Source organism: Podarcis tiliguerta (genome assembly GCF_965153285.1).
Source record: "Podarcis tiliguerta genome assembly, chromosome: 11".
Classification (NCBI taxonomy): Eukaryota; Metazoa; Chordata; class Lepidosauria; order Squamata; family Lacertidae; genus Podarcis; species Podarcis tiliguerta.
Window position 1 is genome coordinate 16,442,951 of NC_139544.1, and position 22,592 is coordinate 16,465,542.

The following is a 22,592-nucleotide window of genomic DNA, read 5'->3' on the forward strand; positions in this document are numbered from 1 at the left end:
TGCCATTATTGCAATGAAAAAGGTTCTGAAGGGTTAGTACAATACTCTGATGATCTCAGCTTTTGTGGAAATGATAGGCCATTACCACCAGAGACCAGGGGAAGCTGCTGTTCTCAAGCCAAATCCAAATTTATGACTCCTAATGGTGTTAAGAACATATACCAACCATTGGACCACCTTAGTATTGTCTTGATCACTGCAGATGGTCACAGCAGCCACGAAATTAAAAGATGCCTGCTTCTTGGGAGAAAAGCAATGTCAAATCTAGACAGCATCATAAAAAGCAGAGACATCACCTTGCCAACAAAGGTCCGTATAGTTAAAGCTATGGTTTTCCCAGTAGTGGTGTATGGAAGTGAGAGTCGGACCATAAAGAAGGATGATCGCCGAAGAATTGATGCTTTTGAATTATGGAGACTCTTGAGAGTCTCATGGACTGCAAGAAGATCAAACGTATCCATTCTGAAGGAAATCAGCCCTGGGTGCTCACTGGAAGGACAGATCGTGAAGCTGAGGCTCCAATACTTTGGCCACCTCATGAGAAGAGAAAGCTCCCTGGAAAAGACCCTGATGTTGGGAAAGATGGAGGGCACAAGGAGAAGGGGACGACAGAGGACGAGATGGCTGGATAGTGTTTTCGAAGCTACCAGCATGAGTTTGACCGAACTGCGGGAGGCAGTGGAAGACAGAAGTGCCTGGCATGCTCTGGTCCATGGGGTCATGAAGAGTTGGACACAACTAAACAACTAAACAACTAAACAACAACAACAACAACAAGTATTGTCTACACTGACTGGAAGCTGTGGCTGTCCATGGTCTCAGGCAGGAATGGCTCAATTCTACCTGTAGATGCCAATAGGGATTGGACCTGGGACCTTATTGCAAGGCACTGAGCTGTGGTCCTTACTTTATATTTCATGAACCAATTCCATTATTTTGGATGGACTGAGCTCAAGATTTTAAGCAGACAGAGCTGGCAGTCTTCTGACTACCTTTCTTTACTTTTATTTTATTTTATTTTATTTATTGAGGGATGTGAGAATCCCCAGAACAGCAGAGGTGGGAGGGGGGATTGTTCTGTCTGGTAATCTGAGATGCTTGACCTGACGAAATGGCCACCATAGTGTGACTTTGAATTCCTTCCTTTATCTTCCTATCTCCATCCACCTTGGAAACAAAGCCTGACTATCTACTGGGAGATAAAAATTCCAGTCTACACTGGGCTTATCTTCTTATTTTTGTTGTTGTTGTTTTATTTGTACCTTGCCTATCTGACTAGGTTGCCCTAGCCAGTCTGGGCAGCTTCCAGCATATTCAAAAACATCATAAAATATTTAACATTAAAAAATTCCCTATACAGGGCTGCCTTCAGCTGTCTTCTGAAGGTTGTATAGTTACTTATCTCCTTGACATATGGCGGAAGGGCGTTCCACAGGGCGGGCACCACTACCGAAAAGGCCCTCTGCTTGTTTCACTGTAACCTCACTTCTCACAGCAAGGGAACTGCCAGAAGGCCCTCGGTACTGGATCTCAGTGTCCGGGCTGAATGATGGGAGTGGAGATGCGCCTTCAGGTATAAAAGGCTGAGGCCTTTTAGGGCTTTAAAGGTCAGCACCAACACTTTGAATTGTGCTCGGAAACATACCAGGAACCAATGTAGGTCTTTAATATCTTCTTGTCCTGCTGCTTCCCACCTCCTTGAGGAAAACCGCTCTTTAGTGCTTAGTTGGAACAAATGGCAATTCGGGATTCCCCATAAATTGCCATTTGTTCTGATCTAACGCTAAAGAGTGGATTTTCCCTTCAAAAAGAGCAGGACAAGGGGGAAACTGCTAGGCACAGCATCAACAGAAGTGTGGATGAGCTCATAGGGTCTCAGATTTGCACTTATCTGAAAATAAACCCCATTGAACTTACTGGGGCTTACTTCTGAGCTTCTAAATGACTACACTGCCATGCTACACTCCTGGGCACACTGGCAAAAAAGCTCTGATATCAATTATTCCTTTTCCTTAGCATATATGTTAATATTTTCAGGATTGCTGCATTGTGTGGTATCTGAAAATATACAGTTTACATTTTTGCAATGTGGGTTTTTTTTTTTTAGATTTACAAAAGCCTCAAAAATTCCTTTACTTGTTTGCTACGAAACATATGCTCATTAGTTACAGGAACTAATTTAAATGATAATGTTTTCAAGTGGCCAACATCAAATAAACTTAGGGAGCAAATATCATTGCAACATGGTAAACAAGCTATGAAGTGCAGTTGAGTGTGAAGATGATTATCAAGAGAAAGGGGTTTGTGAGTACAGGGCAAGTAAACCAATCTACTTTCAGATAATAATGTAATTTTCTCATGCAATATGCCAGATTACTTCTCCCTCAGCTCCTCTTGTGCTGCTCTCTACTTCAATAACATCATCCATTTGGTCCTCTCCACTCCTAAGCTGCAGCTCACAAGGGCAATGCCGATTCTGCTCTGTGTCTGTGTGTGTGTACGTTTGTGTGTGTGTGTGTGTGCGCGCGCGCTCACACATTTCTGGTGCATTAATGTATTCAGCTGCCGTAAGATGTTCACAGTTTCCAGAATGCTCATTGATTTGTTTCATCAAACAGAAACCACTGAAGTACTTGTAAACCAAAGCACATGAAACATAATTAATCCGTTCTCTCCCGGTAGAAATGATTAAAAAAAAAAAGAAATTGCCATGGTGCTAAATCAGAACAGCTTTAATTGTACTTGGCTCCTTGTTTTACTTTAGGGGTAGGGCTTTTTCCTTTTCTTTTTTTGAAGTCATATATTTAATTAAACAAATAAAGAAACCTTCCACTTATTACGGTCGCACAGGCACCTAACGCATTCACTTTAGCTACTCTGTCTTGTTCATTCTTTGTCTTTCTCAGCCACATAATAGATGCATGTCTAACCAAACATTTCTGCTTATCTACTTTCATGTTAAATGAAATGGGTCAGGATACTACTACAGTGGTACCCTGGTTCTCAAACGTCTTGGTACTCAAGCAACTTGGAACCCAAACACTGCAAACCCGGAAGTAAGTGTTCCGGTTTGCAAGCTTTTTTCCAAAACCGAACATCAGTGGCGTAGCATGGAGGGTGCAGGGGGGGCCGGCCACACCGGGCGCAACATCTGGGGGGGGGCGCTCGCACTCGCAGCTCTCTGCCCCTACCTGGCTCACTCACTCTCTCTCACTGCAGTGCTGGCTGTGCGAATCTGATCCGAGCCGCCGGGTCGCCGCCCACTGTGGAGGGGAGGGTGCCAGGCGTGCGGTGCGGAGAGAGAGCGAGGGACTATCTGGGGGAGGGACAGTGCAGCGGGGGGGCGCAAATTATTTGCCTTGCCCTGGGTTAAGGGGCGCAAATTACTTGCCTTGCCCCGGGTGCTGACAACCCACGCTACGCCACTGCCGAACATGCTCCATTTTGAGTGCCACGCTTGCGTTTTGAGTGTTACACTGAGATCTGCCTGTTTTTGCTATTTATTTCGTGTTTTTGTTTTTGCGGCTTTTTTGTTTTGTTTTTGTGACTGTGTGGAACCCAGTTCAGCTACTGATTGTTTGCTTGTGTGACTGCAGTACATTGTTTATTGATTTCATTTTATGGATCAATTGTCTCATTAGATAGTAAAATTCATGTTAAATTGCTGTTTTAGGGGTTGTTTTTAAAAGTCTGGAACGGATTAATCCATTTTGCATTACTTTCTATGGGAAAGCACGCCTTGGTTTTGGAACACTTTGGTTTTGGAACAGACTTCTAGAATGGATTAAGTTTGAGAACCAAGGTACCACTGTATAATTTAATAGTGGGAATCCTCTGGACTTTGGAAAGACAAGCCTGATTTCCAGGATAAAGACTGTAGAATGAGTCTTTCACCCAGGTGAAAGAGGGGTAATGAAAATGGGGGGGAAATATTTCTGTGACCCGTCAAGCCCCAGATATGAGAAATTAGTTTTAGTTAGGGACGGAGGACAAATGCAATTCGGTTGAATCCATCAGATTTGCACTTTCTGAAACAATATGAGGAACGAAACACAGGCACCTTTTGAAACTCACACTTCTCCAAATTATGTGATGCAGTTCCCCCACCAAAGAATGGGTACCAAAATGCATACATTGGGAGAAAGTGTGCATGAAATACATATATTTACAAAAATAACATACAAATATGCATTCTATTGGGGGCAATTGCTAGCAAAAATGTGTACATTGATCAAAACTGAACAGGAAGTTTGTATATTAGGATAAATTTGCGCTAAAATGCTGCTGAGTTTTCATGAGGGTATTTTAAAAAAAACAGAGATTGATGAAGAAACATGGAGAACACAATATAAGATCGGGAAAAATTAGAAATTGAAAGAAATTTAATTCCACAGAACAGTGGTGTCCAAACTTTTTAAAAAGAGATTTGATGAACCAAAATTGTTGACCTTTTTTAATGATTTCACCCCAAAGTTGTTTAGCTTTTTTTAGGATAAACTGCCACATGGGCCAGATTGGACCAACCAATCTGGGAGAGGAGATATGGCCTTAAGTATATGGCCTTAAGTGGAAAACTGCTCAAGTTGGGGGAAGGTGAGCCACAAGAAGTAAAATTATGCTTGTTGGGGTGAGGATCTTCAAGTATAATTGGAAGCCATCTGGTTCAGAAGCCTGTCCTTTGGTGCTTTATAAAGTGCTACACCTGCTGATGGCCCTGCAAAAATAATAATACAGCCATTTTCTTCTTCAATAGGAACCCACAAGTCAGGTGCTACGGTCTACTGGACTACTGATGATCACAGTGCCTGGCGTACTGCAAATGCGCTGGTTATACTGCAGACCCTCCAAGTGTCCCTATTTTCCAGAGAGTGTCCTGGATTTACAGAATTCATCCTGCTTTTCCTATGGATAAATGTTGATGGGTGTGGAGTTATGTGACCCCCAAACCAAGTGGGTAACTATACAGGCTTAAGAAGACATCTGAAGGCAGCCCTGTACAGCCATACCTTGGTTCTTCAAAGCCTTGGTGCTTGTACACTTTTGCTCCCAAATGCTGAAAACCCGGAAGTAAGTGTTCTGGTTTTCAAACGTTTTTCGGAATCCAATCGTCTGATGCAGCTTCTGCTTGAGTGCAGGAAGTTCCTGCAGCCAATCAGAAGCCGTGCCTTGGTTTTCAAACGATTTCGGGAGTCAAACGGACTTCCAGAATGGATTACATTCAAGAACCAAGGTACGACTGTATAGGGATTTCTATTTAATGTTTATTATGTTTTTATATTTGTTGTAAGCTGCCTAGTGTGGCTGGGGCAACCCAGTCAGATGGGCAAGGTATACATAATAAAATTATTATTATTTATTAGGATGGAATAGGACGAGCCTATTTTTATCGGAGAAAGGTTGGAGGGTATGAATCTGCAGTAAACACTGATAATGTCATTGGCCTGAAGCAAATTGCAGGGCTTATTATACCTCTAACTCAGGATGGGGACTGCTCTAACCGGTGCTGTTTAAATAAACTAGCATGTCACATTTTAACAGGATTAACAAAATAAGACGCAGCGAATTCAGAATGCCATAAACCCTTCGATTTAACTTTCAACAGCCACCAGATATCGCCCACAAATAACTACTATGCCCAGCTAAAAATGTGACACACCAGTTCATGTTCTTTTCCAGTCCCATTTATGGCTTAGATGCCTCAGTGACTGTTTCTGTATGACATGGTTATATTGCCTTTAGTTAATCAGTGCAGTTCAGGAGCTAAAATGGAAGGTGCTTAAATGCCACAGCAATCCAAGGTCAATAGACAGGGCTCCAGTCACTGTCACTGGAGAGATACAAATTTCACATGAATATTTCTAATGCCTTAAGTCTTTTTTTCCACAACACCCGAAAGCCATATTGGCCTGGTTCCCTCTACGGATCAGGCCTAAATCCTGTCAGCCCCTCACCACAGGCATAAGCAGCTACTGCTGTTAATGCAAACAGACAGCCATGCCTGCTATAACCAAATTGCAGATACAGAGCAAATATCAGCTAAGGAAAGGGTAATTTCTTTTGCTCCCACAGTTCATTTCTGTAAATAGTCTAGTACTTCCACAGCCCTCTGGAGAGGTCTGCTCAACAGCTTTTTTATTATTATTAAACCAACATGGAATTTTACCTCACCTGAAATGAACTGATTGTTCCATTTCACAAAACAGTTCCAAAGAAGCAAACAGAAGCTTATAATACTTACTTAGCCCGCAATTCTCGGGCATATATCTTGTTGTGATCAGCAGTTATTTCTGAAATCTCTCTGGATTTTCTTTTTGTATGTTTGTTGGGGGTGGGTTGTTGTTTTTTTAGGTAGTGTAGCTTGCTTTAAATCGACTAGCCTTTTAGAGCAGATAACATTGAAAATGTGCAAGACTGTGAAGAAATAGTGTCGTATCTTTCACGCAGGTGGAACACTGATTCACTTAGGATGCTTGCTCCGGACTGGGGTGGGGGTAAGGTGGCAGGGATGGGGGGGGGGGAATTCACTTCACATTTAAAGCGGAACTTAACTACCGTATTTTTCGCCCCATAGGGCGCACCGGCCCATAGGGCGCACCTAGTTTTTTTTGGGGGGGGGGGAATAAAGAAAAAAAGCCGGAGCTTCCCCCGACCCCAGCCCCGAGAACAGGCTGCTATCCGCAAGCCTAGGGAGCCTGGCGGGAACTCCCGTGGGCTCCCAAGGCTTGCGGATAGCTTCCTGAAGCCTGGAGAGCGAGGCTTCTCCAGGCTTCAGCGAAAGCCTGCATTCACCCCATAGGACGCACACACATTTCCCCTTCATTTTTGGAGGGGGAAAAGTGTGTCCTATAGGGCGGAAAATACGGTAATTCTCACTTTCTGACACAATATATGCACTGAAACTCAGCCGCCCTTCAAATTTTGCACTTTGAGTTTTCCAATGCAATTCTCAGCCAAATAATCTGTTGTTGTTGTTGTTTAGTCGTTTAGTCGTCTCCGACTCTTTGTGACCCCATGGACCAGAGCACGGCAGGCACTCCTATCTTCCACTGCCTCCTGCAGTTTGGTCAAACTCATGCTGGTAGCTTCAAGAACACTGTCCAACCATCTCGTCCTCTGTCGTCCCCTTCTCCTTGTGCCCTCAATCTTTCCCAACAATCTTTTCCAAGGAGTCTTCTCATGAGGTGGCCAAAGTATTGGAGCCTCAGCTTCAGGATCTGTCCTTCCAGTGAGCACTCAGGGCTGATTTCCTTAAGAATGGATAGGTTTGATCTTCTTGCAGTCCATGGGATAATTCAAAAGCATTTTGAAATTAAAAGCTTTTGCTTTTGAAATAATCTGTACAGAAATGCATATACCAAGGTAAAGTGTGAGAAATTCATATATGTGTGGAAATACATAATACAGTGGTACCTCTGGTTACATACGCTTCAGGTTACATATGCTTCAGGTTACAGTCTCCTCTAACACAGAAATAGTACCTCGGGTTAAGAACTTTGCTTCAGGATGAGAACAGAAATTGTGCTCTGGTGGTGCGGCAGCAGGAGGCCCCATTAACTAAAGTGGTGCTTCAGGTTAAGAACAGTTTCAGGTTAAGAAAAGACCTCCAGAACGAATTAAGTTCTTAACCCAAGGTACCACTGTATAGAATAATGTACAACGTGGAAGGATTTTGCACTCAAATGGTGATGATTTTTCATGAGGACGGGTTTAAAAACGAACAAACAAACATGGCAAAACTGAGTGGGAAATGTGGAGAACTGAACATAGGTTTGGTAAAATTAGAAACTAAGAGAAGTCCAGATTTCACCTGTCCCTAGGAAGTGTGTCATCTTACAGGTGGGGTAGGGAACCTTGTGTCCAGGAGGCCAAGTGTGGCCCACCATGTTGGGGTAATGTGAGCAATGGGTTAAACTGCACAGTGCTTGGGCCCATGTCTTGAGGTGCACATCCCCCACGTTGGGATGCTCTGAGAATAAGGGTACCAAGTGCACTGGGTTACCATAGCAACACCAGCCAGGTTGAGCATATGACTTGCCAAGTCATATTTTCTTTGGTTCAGAAAATATGCCTACGTGTAGAGATGGGTCTAATAGTCTCTGGGGCATTGCTTTCAATATGTCTGTTATCTCTGTACGCTGTCCTGTTTGCTGACTGAATCTGTGAGAGTAAGGGGAAGAGGCTGTGGGTTTAACACAGCAGCGTTAGCTAGCATGGTGATTCTGTTACTGGATCTTTACTTCAGAGATGGGAAGAACTATATATAGTAAATAGTCGTATTTAGCTTTGTCTTGTTTCTGGAGACAATAAACACTTTCTTACTTTGAAGTGTGTGGAAGAGGAGTTTTTCTCCTTAACTGGGGATTCTCTTCAGAATTTGAAGCCTATTATTTCTGTGGGTCCCAGTGCACAGAAAACCAACAGCTAACAGTGGGACTGTCATTTATTTGCCTCACAGAACCATCATGTACTGACTTTCCCACATCCCACCTGCCCAAAAGCTCTGCTGATATTTAAGGCTGCCATCAAACAGATGGGACTAATTCCACATTTGGCTGCTACCTCCTCCAGTGCTGTCTGTGGACATGGCCAAGCCATCTTCTGTTGCTAGGCTGTTCATTCTCTTGGTCTGTAAGGTTGCTTCCTTGTTGCCCATTCCGCATGCATTAAAACTCCTTTGAGATGTTTGAATTACCTTATTTAGCGAGCATGCAAGAGGGGAGACAGAATGATGCCCTGGAGTCCAGACCCTCATCTAAGTTTCCCATCAAAATACTGTTTTAACTATCAACTTCAATCTCAGAGTTCTGATTTTCCGCAATAATCAGCTCCTCCAGATCCTTATTTGTACCTGTTGCGTGCTGAGGTCCCCCAAAACACCCCTACCCCAATAACTCACACATCACACATCATTTTTGTTTTAAGGTTTTTGGCATAATTTTGGCCACAACTTTATTATCATACAAATTGTGAGTGGTTGCTTAGGCATTGGTTATGACTAGCTGTCCCCCCCCCCCCCGCCGCCGCCTTGGGGGACAGCACTGACTCTCGGATTCCAGCAGGAGCCAGTGTGGAGGAACAAGACCAGGGATAACTGCAGCTGCGCCACAGACCCTCAGCTTCTCCCTGCATGCTCCCAGGAGCTTACGCGGCCCGCACCCTACGCCAAGGGTTTGGACGAAGGGGATGGTAAGCCCCTGAATTCCTTTAACGGAATTCCCGTGCAGCAGCAGCATTGGAGGGGCAGGCACAGCCAATCCATACCCCTACACCAACCACTTTAACCAATGCCTAACCGCCAACCTTACAAGTTGTGACGATTTGCTACGCAGTAGGCAAAACCCAATTGGCACACACTAATCAGCCAAAAGGAAAAATTCCTACCAGGCCCCCGCACCAATGCGGATGACCCCATGACAGGCATAGCAAGGTCAAAGCGCAAGCCCAATCAAGGGAGGGCGGGCGGGTGATCCGGTGCCCACAGCGAAAGAGAAAGGAAAATGCTGTGCACCTTGTTTAAATAACCTCTGTCCCCACCCCTAAATTGGCAACATCAAATTTACCCCAGTAACACCAACCACCAATCCAATTCCATCCCCTTGAAACTAGCCTGCCTGGTAACCATGGGGTGCTTTGTTTGGCCCCATACGCAACACGTGCTCTCCTTTAATGAGAACACGCTATGTAGTACAGGTCCCAGAGAAAACCTGTCCTGTTTTGTCTCCTTGCCTATTAACATTAAGCAGGCACCCAAGTTGTACTGTTTTAGGCACCTGCTAAGAACTACTCCCCCCATTAGGCCTACCCAGGCATAAAACTAGGTATGTATAATTTATATATCTATACATAGATCTAGAGATAGAGATATGATTTTATCTGCGTATTATTGATAATTATTTTATTTTATGTATACAGCTTAGGGCAGGGATCAGCAAACTTTTTCAGCAGGGGGCCAGTCCACTGTCTCTCAGACCTTGGGGGGGGCAGATTATGGGAAATGAACAAATTCCTATGCCCCACAAATAACCCAGAGATGCATTTTAAGTAAAAGCAGGCATTCTACTCATGTAAAAACACACTGGTTCCTGGACCATGCATGGGCTGGATTTAGAAGGCGATTGGGCCGGATCCAGCCCCCGGGCCTTAGTTTGCCTACCCATGGCTTAGGGGCTTTTTTTTTGATAAAGCAGTCTACACATTTTTCTAAAGAAAAACAAGCATGCACACAAACAAACAAACACAAATATTCCAGGGCCTGGAATGTATAATGGTTCATGGTAACGATATAAACAACCGTGAAATATTGTCTCAGTATTGTCTCAGTATTTCCAAGCTACCTGAAATGTTGCCTCAGACTTTATATACCCAAATGAACATAGTGCTTTGCAGGAGAGGGCCTCTGACAGATACCATCCCATCAGGAGAGCCATTCTGTGCAAAGTAGGAATCGGGCCTTTAGTGTGGTGCACCACCCTTTGGAGCTACATATGTAGGAATGTGGCCTTCAAGACTGGAAAAGGTTCTTCAGCTCCCCACTCCCGACCCTAAATTTGGCTCCAGGAAGGAAGGAAGGAAGGAAGGAAGGAAGGAAGGAAGGAAGGAAGGAATTAGGAGCAGGCATCTGCCCAAAATTGAATGTGTATTCAGAGGCAACCCCTTCCTAATTTTTTGCTTATGTCTCCCTCCAGAACCCCTCACCCCCTTTTTAAAACTGGCTTTTGGTGAACCTCTTGGTTCTAGTAAAAACAAAACAAACAATAACACAGATCCCACCAGTCTTACATTTGCTCTCCCCCTGCCCCCACCACACACACACACACATTGGGAAAGAGTAATTCCCCAGCTTGAGGGAAAGGGAAGCGGGAGGGGGAACCAGCTCTTGATCACTATGGAGATGTTTGTTCATCATGTTCCCAATTCCCCATGAGTGTGAAAAATAAGTCTGCTGGAAAGCTCACAGCAGTGTAATCGACTCTATGGAGCAGCTGTCACAGAGGGTTTTACTATAAGAAATCATATTAGCTTTCCTTTTAAACTTGCTGAAGGTAATAAGTCATCCCTGACATTCACAAGTCATTCAACAAAATGTATCTTTTTCCACCAACGCAGAATGCCTGTCATGTAATTAATATCAGATTTGTAAAGGGCTCAGATGCAGGCCAGCTTCAAGGCGAAACTGCAAAGCTGCAAGAAAAGGCTGGCGAGATAAAAAATTTTAGCTTCCAAGAGTGAAACGCATATACAGCCAAAAACAGTGTATTTACTTCTTTAAAAGGAATTAGTCTTTTAAAGGCTTCCTCCCCCCTTAACACCACTCCCCAAAAAAACGCCACATAACTGGTAAACTGAAGGACGGTATATCTATTTTTACACACATATATACATTGAGAAAGAGAATAATAATTGTGGAGAGCATGAGATCAAGACACAGTGCCTGCCTGATTTCTCTTTCATTTGAAAGGAGAGGGTGGTTCTCTTCAAAATTAGGGTACATGTTGGAAATGGTCTCCTACCAGTAAATTGGTTGGAATCCTAGCTGTGGCTGTCCCTGACCGAGAAGGTCCCTGGCTTTGTGATGCTACCTCATCCCTTGCTTTGAGCTACACCACCAAGACCAAAGAGCCAGGAGCCATCATATTGATGTGAACATCTGAAGAGCAATGCTAGATCAGATGACTAAAGACCTATCTAACTCTAATATCCTATTTCCCAGTTAGATACCTATGGGAAATCCACAAGCAAGACACAAGGGCTATAGTCCTCTCCTGCTTTTGCTCCCCAGCAGCTGGTCATCAGAACCATGCTTACTGTACAATGTGAAGCAGCAAATAGTTATCATGAGTAGGAGCCACTGATAGCATTCTATCAGGCAGGGTTCAACTTACTTGTTGTGTGCATGGAACAAGGTCCACTAGCACAATGGGTTCCCCCCTTCTCCCCCCTGCATCCCCTATGTATGTGATGGAGGGTTGGGGGACCCCCACAGTATAGGCATATGGGGGACAAAGGGCAGGAGGGGGGACGATTCTTGTTGCATGAGTGAACCTCATTCTTCACGTGTAAACCCCACTTAGCACTATGTTGAATTCCATCCGAGGTGTGGAAAATAATCTTAAATGCATTTCCTAGATCAAAACAATTCACACAGATTGTCCACATAAGAATGTAAGAGCCCATCTAGTCCTGCATCTTGTTTTCACTGCAATGCGCTCTATGTGGGGCTACCTTTGAAGGTGACCCGGAAACTACAACTAATCCAGAATGCAGCAGCTAGACTGGTGACTGGGAGCGGCCGCCAAGACCACATAACACTGGTCTTGAAAGACCTACATTGGCTCCCAGTACTTTTCCGAGCACAATTAAAAGTGTTGGCACTGACCTTTAAAGCCTAAATGGCCTCGGTCCAGTATATCTGAAGGAGTGTCTCCACCCCCATCATTCTACCCAGACACTGAGGTCCAGTGCTGAGGGTCTTCTGGTGGTTCCCTCACTGTGAGAAGCCAAGTTACAGGAAACCAGACAGAGGGCCTTCTCGGTAGTGGCACCCGTCCTGTGGAACACCCTCCCACCAGATGTCAAAGAGATCAACAACTACCAGAATTTTAGAAGACATCTGAAGGCAGTCCTGTTTAAGGAAGCTTTTAATGTTTGATGTATTACTGTATTTTGATATTCTGTTGGAAGTCGCCCAGAGTGGGTATAAATAAATGGGTGGGGTATAAATAAATTATTATTATTATTATTATTATCATTATCATCATCATCATCATCATCATCATCATCACAGTGGCCAACCAGATGCCTGCGGGAAGCCCACAAGCAAGACCCAAAGACCATAGCCCTCTTCCCATTCCTGATCCCAAGAAACTGGTATTTATCGGCATGTTGCCTCTGGCAATGGTGGCAGAACTTAGGCATGATGGCTTGTAGCCATTGGTGTAGTCCACAGTGATGAAATTAGCAAAGAGGACACATGGATTAGTACAAGACCTTAACATTCTCATCTCAAAAATATGAACAATAAACAGAGGAGATTGGTACTTCACACATTCCCAGTCCCACCCATCCATTGTCCTTCCCAACAGATTTACATTTCTGCCATTATCCCGTGTGTTACAAAGCTATTGTTTGTTTTGCCATGAATATAAACTAGGGGGAAATGTTTCCCATTCCGCCAGTTTCTGCTTATGCCATTAAGCCGCTGCTAATGTGACGCTTGCAAAGAGAGCAGAAATGTGCTGTTCAAAGTCTTCTAATTCTGCCCATTATAAGCCTGCCTCCTGCTTTATTATGCTGCTTTAGAAGTGTTATTTGAGATGGAATATTGCCGTGTAACCTTCAGATTACTGCTGGGTGACTTCTGCAGATGAGGAATTATCAATGCATTAAATTTGAATTAGCTCCGAGGAATCATGCAGATGTATGCACAGAGCACTAAGGCAAGCAAGGCTGTCTCCAAGGCACCACTGAACTGCTTTCATGCAGTTTTAAGGAATCATTTGAGCAACCCTTAAATTGCAAGCATGATGAAGCTGAACCAGCATCTTTTCTCGATTTAAAAAAAACCCCAAAACAAAACAAAACCCAGAAAGCACATCCAGGGCAGATGCAGCATTGAGAATTGCCTTTCAGGGAAACCTGATCACAAAATATCTAATGCTGAGTAGGCTATTTAGACTCAAACCTGCCGCCCTGGAAGGCTCAAATGCCTCACTTGCAGAAGTGTCACTTAGACTAATGATTATGAATTATGCAGAAGATCACATCCTTTTGGTTACAAGTCATTTCCACACTTTCTTCCTAGAGTTCCCAGCACAGATCCATTTCTATCCTTTTAGGTGGAATCAACGACTGCTTTGAATAGATTCTCAGAAGTGCATTTATTGATGTTTGATTTATTTCCCTCTCTTGCGCCGGGAAGAGCAACACCATCTCTTTCTCTTTTTTTCCAAGAAAGTTGTCACTGGGAGGTTAGAAACACAATTCCACCTTTCAGTCGGGGGAAACGGTTGGCAAATGAGACCAATGGGGAAAAGGATGCTGTAAGGCAAAGAGCTGGAAGTATCCTTCATCCTGTTATCTCTTAAACTGCCATAAATGAATTATCCCTTAAAACGGATTGGTGGTGGGGCAACACTTGCTTTTTAAAACTCCTAGACAATAAGTATCTTATGAACTTCGTTTTTCCTAATAAGGAATTAATCTGGGAGCTCTAACTACCAAGTGTTCAAATTGAGATGTCAGCATAGTTGATGGCTCCATGCCTAGGATGCATACTAGATACGGGCAACGAATGTATTTTATCCAGCGTAGTTAGATACTCTGAGAATGTCTTATGGTGCCAATTAGGATGACAGGAATACATCATGTCCCTGCTTGAAATCATCACCGGCAAGCTATGTTTATCAAGTAGCCTTGGAGGGAGGAGGGGAAAGCAGAACAATAATTAAGACAGGCCATGCAGCTTTTATAGAAGGATCCCAGAACCCTGTGAGAACAAGCAACAGAATGGCAATTGGAAACCAGTATCAATAAATGCAAAGTGATGCACTCGGAGGAAAAGACCCATTCCTAACATACATTCAGTGATGAGCTGTCTTAGGTGTTAGCACTATTCTAACTCAATGCCAGTGTCAGAAAAAGAAAATTCATAGGAATGATTAGGAAGAGAATTGGGCTCATTGCTAAATCTGGGTTCCCCAAATCAAATAAGAAAATTATTTGAGTTCTCCTAAAAAATAACAGCATTCCACTTCTACCTTTTAGCCAGCCCCTGATACTAGCTTTGAAAAACCAGAAGTGGCAAAAAAGAAAAGAAAAAGGTCCTGTCCGGAAAGCCGTCGTAGAATGACTCTGAGTGACCGCATTAAACTATGTTCATACGTTACTTTCCAGGGATAAATCTCAGCTTGGTGAGATATTGGATTTATTGTGCTTTCTTGTAAAGCTAACTGCCAAGTGGATTGGGCTGTCTGAGTCAAAGGACATGGTGGCACCCTCTTTCCATGTGATTGTTTAATCTTTCAACCCTTGGAAACAGCCTAGGGAAGTTCACCGCAAGTTTTTCCACATGAGATGGTCACCTCACTCTGCCTAATGGTAGCGTTGGCCCTGCAATTCTGAATTTATTTGAAGATTTATAGGAGCTCCTTAACACTGCACTCCCTTTCAGCTCTCCAATAAATTGGAAGTGAGACGCTCTTGGCTTATATCATGATCCTTTCAGAATGGAAGAGAGAAACAATAGACTGTGGGTGTCAGCTAAGGATTGTTGAAGGCCAGTGATTTCTATGACCAAAGAAATCACAATGATTATATGGTCATCATTAAGCCTCTACCCTACTAGAATCAGTGGGAAACGTCTTAATGATGGCTTGATGGAATTCTTCCAGAGGGCAGGTAACATAAATCCTGACCTTGGGCTGCTATATATTTCCTCCGTGGTTGCTGTAGATAGATAGTCCTTTTGCAAGCCAAAGATACTGCTACAGATTCTTAAGGGAGGATTTGAGTGTACTGGGGATGAGGAGGGGTTGTACATTGCATTTATGGTGTCTCTTGGAGGACAACTTTGAGCAGGTGCATGTGGCAGCTGGAACCCAATCCCAAACAGTCAGCAGTCAGCTAAACCAGCAGAAGAGCAACACTAGACAGTGAGCAGGTGGAGAGGGCAACGGGAGGCCAACACAACTCATTCTTCAATTGTCATTAATTAAGCTACAGGGATTGTTGCATAATGCTTACAAAACATCACCAAATCATAAAATTCCTGGAAAATGCTGTATTTAATTTCTGCAGTTGTTCTAGGTGGAGCTTCTGAGTCTATTAAAAAAATTTCTTGCCCTCCTTCTCCTTAACCCCAAATAGCATGAATGACGCTGTTGTTGTTTTTCCTATTCTTGATTCTGGGGTGTGTGAGAGAAAGCCCTTTGCAAAGCCTAACCCACAAGATTGCCCCCTCCCCTTCACAGCTGTTGATTGTGAGGTGGATCAGTAAGGAAAGCCAACTGCAGAGGCTCTGTTGGATCTTGTAGGATCATCTGTTGAAGGGAGGGGGCAATAGCAGGGAGCAAGGCTCCATGACTGCAGGGCTTCAACTGATGCAAAGTCCTATACAAACTTCCAGGATTGCAAGTGGATATCAGGCTTGCAAACAGACTTTTCCAGGGAGCAAAAAACTATTCCACGGGAAATACTGGGCTGTGGGGGAGGGAGGTGATGGGATTAATTGAAATTGTTAAAGATTGGTATAGTATTTAAGAGATTTAAATTTTTATAAAGATTCTATAAGGAAAGCAGAAAGCAGCAAGAAATATCAAGTAAAGGTATCGGAGAGATCAGTGTAAATGAAAACATGAGACATTTGGTTTTGTTACATATGATTTTATTTTGGAGTTGTCTGCTTGTTTGGGAGTTGTTTGTTGTAAAGAATATATATTATGTGAATAAAAAAAACAAACTTTATTCCACTAGATTTCCAGAAGTGGTTTTTATGTCATGTGAAATCTTGAATAACATGCAAATTAACAGTTAGGGAAACATCAGGAAAATGGGGGTGGGGACTGCTGTGTGAATACAGCCTATGAACCCTGGTCATTTGAACTGAGTGGGAAAACATAAAATGGGACCAAGGAGGCACATTGGTCCAATGCACTGATAGTACAGTCATAACTGAGTTCAGTGGAGCTTACTCCCAGATAGGTGGGTGCAGAATTGTAGGCTTCGGGCTATCAAGACCACACTAGCACACCTTAGTATTTACAGCATCTTCTTAATGTTGAACACCACCTTGCAATCTTTTGGAAAAGGGTGGTATATAAATTGCATAAACAACAACAACAAAGGCTCATGATATTGAGTTATAAGAAGCAGGTAAGATGTATTTCCTCCTATCTCATTCAGTCTTGTAATATTAATTTAAAATGCAGTGATCAATCCCTAATTGGTACATTTACTTAATGTGGTAGTATTCTACCTTCTCAGCCGGAAAGTACCCAACATATTTTTAAAAAAATCCTGTGGTTGGCACAATATGCCACAGGTGAGGGATTTGTGGGTCTTCAGATGTTGCTGAACTACAAATCCCTAGCCATTGGTTATGCTGGCTGAGGCAGGTAGGAGGTGGAATCCACTAACATCTGGCAGGGCACATTTCCCCATCCTCGTATCTGTCATATAAAATGAGCAGACCTATATAAAGGAGGATTTCAGATCCATTATAATTACTAATTAAACAACTCAATACTCCTTTATAATATGGTAGCTAATGTGCTTCCGAATGTAGAATGGTTCATACCTAGTGGTGTAGCATGGGTTGCCAGTGACCAGGGCAAGGCAAGTAATCTCAGTACCACCCGCCAATAGGCCAGAACAAGGGGGAAATAACTCAGCAACCTACCCAAGTGGCATCCATGGCCACCTCATGAGTGTCAAGCACAGAAGAGAGTGGGATTGCTTGGGAGCAGGTATCTTTCTAAAGCCAGAGGGTGCCCTAGCAGCTGATCATTGCCCAAATCTGCTCTTGAGTCTGCCCATGTGAACATTGGGAGATTTTATGTGTGAGAGGGAAGGCACGATGTTTTTTATTTATTGTTACAACTTCCTTGTTTTTTCTTTCTTTTGAAATTTTGCACCCAGGGCAACCGCCTCTGTGGCCCTGCCCAAGCTACACCACTGATCATACCAGCCACTGGTATCTTCTTGAGGTGTCATCTTGGGGAATCTGGGACATAACAGGCCATATGGAATTCAAAATGCCTTATGAAGTCACAACTGCTGAGAGAGTCCGGCTGCATGTAAATATTGAGGATAGGAGTCAAGCAGAATGCAAGGCTCATCAGTCAAGCTATAGCAATGCTTCCCAAAATACCTTTGGAATGCCTTTTTAATGCTCTGCTTTTTTCCGTTGAAAACTGAACTGGTTCCTGAAAAATTCATCCTATCTAGCAGGCAATCAGCTCACTCTTCCATTTACTACCAAATTGAAAAGGTTGTCCATAACCACAGGATTCAAATAACACTTTCTCTGGGGTTATTTCCCCCCTTAGTGCAGCTTCACTGTAGTACTGTCTGGCTACAAGAACCACTAGATTCTAAATGTCTGTAAGCAAAGCAATAAAATCCCTAAGTTCTGTGACCTTGGCAGTACAGCCTCTGGCAGTGATTAAATGAGCAGCTCTAGGGCCACCAAAAGGATAATGGCTATCCTTGGCTGAGCGGTTGTGATCCTAGAATCAGGCAGAGCTTATCTTGCCAGTTGTTTCTGATAGCCTCCATGTTATTACTGCAAAATGGTTTCCTGGATAGCACATTTTTCTGGGACATTTGGGGGAAACGAGATACAATACCAAAAGGGGGGAGGAGTTCCTACTGGAAGCCACCACTTCCCCACAGAACGATGGGACATCTGGGGCATTCAGGGAAAATGGCTACTGCTGAAATGTATTCTGCCAAAAAAATGACAAATGAGTACAAAAGAGGTAATGAAAACCGAATGTATTTGTCCCTCAGTGCATTTGTCAAAATGGAAACGAATAAGCCGCAGTGATTCTGTTCTTCATTTCTTCCAGAATGAATGCAGAACCCTGACAAGGAGGTAGGAGAACCTCAGGAAGGAGATTTTCAAGAGGACGTGGTCCAGAGGAAAATTGGGAAGATGAGAAGGCCAGGGGGAAGGTCTGTGGAAATGGGAAGCTGAGAGAGAGAATGGATAGAGAGGAGGCATAACATGATCAGAAGCTGGAAAGGTGACAAAAGGTCACATATTGATTAGAAATAGCCAGGCAATCTGGCTCAAGCCTCTAGAGTCTGCTACCGAAAGAGCAAAAATTGGATTTTCAGGGGAGGGTGTGTTTTTTTGTGTGTTTTTTTAAAGAAGAATGAAAATCAAGAAGGTTTTCATATACAGTGGTACCTCAGGTTACATACGCTTCAGGTTACATACGCTTCAGGTTACAGACTCCGCTAACCCAGAAATAGTGCTTCAGGTTAAGAACTTTGCTTCAGGATGAGAACAGAAATCGGCTCCGGCGGCGTGGCGGCAGCAGGAGGCCCCATTAGCTAAAGTGGTGCCTCAGGTTAAGAATAGTTTCAGGTTAAGTACAGACCTCCGGAACGAATTAAGTACTTAACCTGAGCTACCACTGTACTTTATTTTTGCAGAATGGGTATTATTTCCCCTCCAATAATGTATAGCACAGGATATTTTTGTGTGTGTTTGTTACATTTGTACATGATCCAAACACATGCATGTTGCTCCATGAGGCTCAGCCATCACCTCACTTTCTCTTACCAGGTTAGACTCAGAGCCATAGGCTTCTGAGAACTGCAGTTACCTACAGAACATTGACAATTGAAATCCTATATGGGTAAAAACTACTGGCTGTTATTTGGAGCTGGAAAAAAGACACACACGGAGCAAGCATACAGTCAGTCGCTTCCTCCCCTCTAAAATGACCACCGGGCTTCCGTTGCATACATTCACACTACATAGTTCGGGTCTCCGTTTCTCTGGTCTTTTAAGGAGTGTCAAGAGCTGCCAAGATCTGAACTACAGGTGACAGCTTGTCACTGAAGTACCCTCAGGACCTGCAGTGGCTCGGCCCTCTCATCTGGCAACTGAATCTTATTGCATAAGGAGTATAAGACGCTCCCTTCCCCTATTCCACTTCAGCCGTAATTGAGTAACAACGTTTTCCTGAACTCTGTATCCTTGCTTGTCCTTCTTTCTCCCAACATCTCCAAATTGCCTTTCTCTTTGCAAGGACCACACAGTGGCATTGGCACAGATGATAACCCTGCCCTCTCTGCTCAGTGCCACAACCAGCCTCCATCCTGAGTTAAAGGTAAACAAAGGGGGAATGTGAGAAAGACAATTTGGTGATGAGGTGAGGGCCCCCTCTCCATTCTAGATATCTATGCAAGCTAGAAAAGAAAAGCTTCCCTTTCCTCTCAGGTGAATTTTAAGATCCCTGGGAGTTCATTTCCAAGCTGGCTCAGATGAACTCCTGCAACACTCCTGAACACAACTTTGAAAATAGTTATCAAATACTGTACACTCCTTCACGGACAGACTGTAGCTGTGTTCCATGTGATGTGTGAACAAGTTATTGGTGAATTTTAATTCTGGTTGTGCTTTTATGAAACCAGCAAAAAGAAGAAGCAGTGAACATGGACAAATCAGGCTACAATTTCATTTATTTTTATTGTAACCTACCTACAGAACTTTTGTTAGAGTGTAAGAAAGATGATTTAGCTGTTTGTGGAGGGAATGACAGCAGCTAGGACTCCCTATGCACAAAAATGGAAGGAATAAGAAGTTCCCACCAAAGAAGAATGGATAAGTAAAGTGATGGACTATGAGGAATTGGCAAAGTGAACAGCTAAAATAAGAGAACATAATGACGATCGTTTTGTGGAAGAACAGAAGCCTTTTTCGGAATATTTAAAGAAATATTATAGTATGATGAATTCGGGAGCAGGTTTTGAACTATGAGCAAAAGAAGGAATTAGTGTGTTGTTGTTATGGTATAAAAGAGAGAAGATAGGGTCAACAAAGGGGAGAAATAAAAAACACCATGGAAAACGGGGTGGGAAGTCAACAAAACGAAAGAAAAATATATTATGTATTTTAGTGCATATGTGAAACTTTAATAAAATAGAACTGAAACAAATAGAACTTTTGTTAGTGGGTGGCATGCAAATATTTATTGAATCCCAAACAAAGGGACAGTGGGATAAGAAATGCAGAAGGACATGAGTGGCTGAGATCGGCTTGGGCCGGATCCATCTGCCAGGAAACCTTAATGGGAAGAGGCAGCCTTAAGCACCAGCTGAGGCATGTGAGGATATTGCTTCCCCCAGGGATGTAGTATTCCCTCAGGCAGGTGAAGGCTTTCCAGCTTCTTAATTGCCTTTGGAAACTCTTAAAGAAGGAGATGGTGGTGATCTTACTATTAAAAAGGTATAAAATCCAAATCCAACTGCTGAAAAAAGGCAGAAAGTTAGAATGCTTCCTGATGGTGTCAGTCAGATCCAATTTTGTGTGTGCACATTTTGGCATGGCAGCCTCAACCAGTGGTTCTCAAAGGATGTGGTGCTCAACACCAGTGCAGCACAGGGGAGGATGGCAACAAGATTCAAGAACGATCAAAGGAACCTTTAAGCATTAGTACAGTATCAAAATTATTATCGTTTTAGTTGCAGAATATGGAGAGAGATATTTTCAAAATGCAAGAGCATCAGGTGATACGGAGGGCAAATCCTAGCTATGTTTTCCAATGCATTTCTTATCAACAAGAAAATTGCTGAGGTGCAAGCAAATTTTATTCTCAAACTGTAGTTCAGAGAAAAAAGTTTGAGAACACTGGCTTCAAAAAATGCTCTTTCTCCCCCCCCCCCCCCCGGTCATGGGAGTTCATCATTATTTTTCCTCTTGCTATCTATATCAGTAGGTGGAGTCTGATGAAATCTATACAGAGCAGTGCCGGATTTACGTATAAGCTAAACAAGCTATAGCTTAGGGCCCCACTCTCTTGGGGGCCCCCCAAAAAATTAAAGGGGAAAAAACTGGAAGTACATTTCCAAAATATAAGATAAAAAATGAATAAAATAAAATAAAACCTACATACAGCAACAGAGTTTTGTGTTGTGTAGGCTCCTGTGGTGTAAGTAATGGGCCCCGCCTGCTACCCTGCTCCGTAAAATATCACAGGTTTGCTCATTTCTATGTATAGGGTGCCTACATTCTGCATGGACTGGTTGAAAATGGCTTTAGATACCCTATTAGGTCCATAGATTACCATATAGCATATATTCAACACAAAAAAAGTGACAATTTGTTGTTGACAAAGGACAGCTGGACATATAGAGGGCCCAATAACCTTCAGTGGCTTAGGGCCTCATCAAACCTAAATCTTGCCCTGATACAGAGGCCCAGTAAAGGTAAAGGTACCCCTGCCCGTACGGGTCAGTCTTGACAGACTCTGGGGTTGAGCGCCCATCTCACTCAAGAGGCCCGGGGCCAGCGCTGTCCGGAGACACTTCCGGGTCACGTGGCCAGCGTGACAAAGCTGCATCTGGCGAGCCAGCGCAGCACACGGAACGCCGTTTTACCTTCCTGCTAGTAAGTGGTCCCTATTTATCTACTTGCACCCGGGAGTGCTTTCGAACTGCTAGGTTGGCAGGCGCTGGGACCGAACAGCGGGAGCGCACCCCGCCGCGGGGATTCGAACCGCCGACCTTTCGATCGGCAAGCCCTAAATCGCCTTCTAAATCCAGCCCGTGGACCGTCCGGGAATCAGCGTGTTTTTACATGAGTAGAATGTGTCCTTTTATTTAAAATACATCTTTGGGTTAGTTGTGGGGCCTGCCTGGTGTTTTTACATTAGTAGAATGTGCGCTTTTATTTAAAATGCATCTCTGGCTTATTTGTGGGGCATAAGAATTTGTTCATATCCCCCCCCCAAAAAAAAATTATAGTCTGCCTCCCCACAAGGTCTGAAAAAGTTTGCTGACCCCTGATTTATTTCATACATCCAGCACGTATCATTTCTAAGTCAAATGCTGAAATGTGTCTTCTTTAGTCAACAAGACAT